The sequence below is a fragment of the Dermacentor variabilis genome, chromosome 1 (assembly GCF_050947875.1).
Source record: "Dermacentor variabilis isolate Ectoservices chromosome 1, ASM5094787v1, whole genome shotgun sequence".
Taxonomy (NCBI): domain Eukaryota; kingdom Metazoa; phylum Arthropoda; class Arachnida; order Ixodida; family Ixodidae; genus Dermacentor; species Dermacentor variabilis.
In genome coordinates this window covers 2604852-2607978 of record NC_134568.1, presented here as the reverse complement: position 1 = coordinate 2607978, position 3127 = coordinate 2604852, and positions in this window count along the sequence as shown.

Here is a 3127-nt window from a genome sequence, read left to right as displayed (position 1 = left end):
TAAATTCTAGCGACTGTTGCAAGCGGAATTTCGATTACGTTCCTGAATTTTGTTAAAAGAATTTTCAAAAATGCGGAAGTTCAAAAAATATACAAGGACGAAGTTGCCAAATCAATAACTCTGCATCAAAAACAGATATCGCAGTTCTGCAAAGGCATCCATTAGACCACTGAAAGCGGACAAATTCGATATGTCATTTTATATCTTACGTGATTTTGTTACGTTGTTTACAAAGGTTCTGCAAAAGTTGTATTTCCATATTACTAAATTTTTTGAGATTAATGTACAGCACATCAGTTTTGTCCGCTTCAGATGTACTATTAGGTGCAATTCACAGAATTGTATCATCGTTTTTCGTTTCTGAGGTACAGAGTTGTAAACTTGATAGTTTCGTTTCTTGAAAATTTTTCATTTTTGCCAATTTTTAATAAAACATGGAGGACCTAAATCAAAAATTCAAAACAGGCAGTCACTACATTTTAAGGTTTTCTTTTAAACGCAACAAATCTCGTCAAATTTGGTGCAGTGGTTGCCGAGAAAAACGCATTGTGCTTTTACATGTATTTAGATGGGAGCACCTGAGCTGGAGCTTCCTCTTTAGCACTGGACCTCGGACTACACAGTGACCCCAGGGGGCGGGAAAACTGTTAGTAAGTTAGATAGATAGATAGATAGATAGATAGATAGATAGATAGATAGATAGATAGATAGATAGATAGATAGATAGATAGATAGATAGATAGATAGATAGATAGATAGATAGATAGATAGATAGATAGATAGATAGATAGATAGATCCGGGAAAGTCGGTGAAGTAGCCTAAGAATGCAAAGGCATTAAAGCGTACCGCAGCCGACCACAATGGTTTGTATTGAGAAAATAGAGGGACATTACAGGATATCCGTTCAAGTAGTTCAATGTAACTTTTCTTAGCACTGCAAACCTGCATAGAATGCAGTGAAGCCCATTTTTACTGAAATGGTCGCGTCGAGATTCCTGCCACGCACTTGTCCAACTGTGTCGTACTGCGGCGTTTTATTTAGATTACCAATAAATCCAATTATTTATGCTACCTAACTTTGCTAAATTTGCTTCATTGGCGGAATTTGCGCCGTTTCCTTAAGTCTTTCACATATGCTATCTACAAGGGGAACTCAAGCAAACGTACTGGGCACGAGCATATTATCCACGATTAGGGCATCACGCATCGCGCTTCTTATGTACTCTAACGCATCAGTGCAAGGCGGAGAAAGTGACACATAGCTGCATACAAGGACACACTTGGATGGTGTAAGAGCTACAAATTCCCCAGTGGACGAATCGGCCACAATATTCCACAAAGCCTAAAGCAACTACTTTAGAATAAATCATGCTAGTTTGTGAGATGCACCCCTTACAGCATCAACACATATCAAGGAGCCATGTTGCTTACAAATGAAGCAATAGATCAACTAGGTACACGCGCAGAGTAGCATTCCAGGAAAATAAGAAGCATAAAGTTTAGTACACAACGCTACACAGGCCCGCTGAAACGCAGGAAGAGCCATGCATACCACTGAACAGGACTATAGGTTCGAACAGGAGGAAACAAAATCGATGTACCTGCAAACCTCTGTAATTCCTGTCAAGTCTCTAGGCATCGATCACATAGCGAGACTCCGTCGTACTCAGAATAAATTGAGCAGCAAGGACCCCAGGTCTAACTTATCAGCGGCATCCAGTGCACGGCGGTCCTGCAGCCTATCTTTGCCACCAACCAACACCGTAACGGGGGCCTAATTCTTCCATATATTGCCCTAAAACCGCACCACATGTAAAGGACACTTTGTTTAATTCAGTTCCAGTGGTTTTCGTGCCAAAGTTTTCGCAGGCCTCAGTCGGGAACTCCACATTAAGTTTGACGCCCGTGGGATCTTCTTTAGGGTGACCCCAATGCACTGTAAACAAGCTTTCTGCATTTCGCGCCCATCCAAATGCTTCCCCCGCCGGTGGTGTTTCATCCCGCGCCCTCGTGCTTAGCAGCGCAATACCATAGCCAGTAAGACTCCGCGGCGGCGCAGGAGAATTTGTGAGAATGCCAAGCGTTGAGTGGCTTCTATTCTCGTTCTTCGTGAACCAGAGGTCGATGCCTGCAAAGAATGCTGCATGTTGAAAAGCATGCCTGTCTACTCGAACTTTCTTCGTTTTATAAAGAGCAACTATGTGTGTATATACACGTACGTAATTCGCCTAGAGGTCTGAGGCAATGCCTAAATTTATTTTCCCAATTTTTTGCTCTCCTGTTGCAGAATTAATTTTTAGGAAGTCTAATCAGTCTAGCTTCAGAAAACATTGCAGCCTGACTGACCATCTTAAAAGTGTACAGTCAGCACTACTTCCTGAAGTGAGAGATATAAGACGTCCTAACTGAAAAGTAAACAACAGATAAAGGCAGAAACTATGAAGTCGCATGGCTTACCCATAATCAGGTAAAGAGTAATAAAACTGAAGGGCGTAGCTATAGCAGCAAGTTATAACATCTTGACTTCCCGTAGGTAGCGGACCATAAACAAAGACAGAGCGAAGAGGAGACAAAGCTCACAGCGGTTCATGTGTCCGCTCTTCTCCTTTTAATGGCTTTGTTCATTGTAAGCTAGGCATATATGATGTCAGGATATGCCAGCTCATGGCTGTTATAATAATAAGGTATCCGCAAATTCCGACAATGCAAGAACGACGACTCCAAAAAGTAAATATTCAAGCCAACTACAAACATCGCATAGGTGAGAATATATTTTCACAAAACAGGAAAAACGGAAAAATCTCGCGACAATTAGGTGAAAGCGCCGTACGAGTTTCAGCAGATCTTTACGGAAAAAAGGAACACGGAAATGTCCGCGTCAACGGAAAGCTGCGCCATCCGTCGAATTCTCACGAGGCGCCTCATCGTAAAGATCGCCCGAGGGCACCGAAGACTCCAGCTCAGCGATTGCAGAGCCGATTTCATGGAAGCCTATAACGTCCTAATGAACAGCCCGGACGTCCTCGTACTGCTTGAAAAGTACGAGAATATCTTGGAAAATTGCTCCGCCACAGACATAACAGCAGTAGAGTGACCGGCCCCTATGAACTGGAACGCCCCGCACGT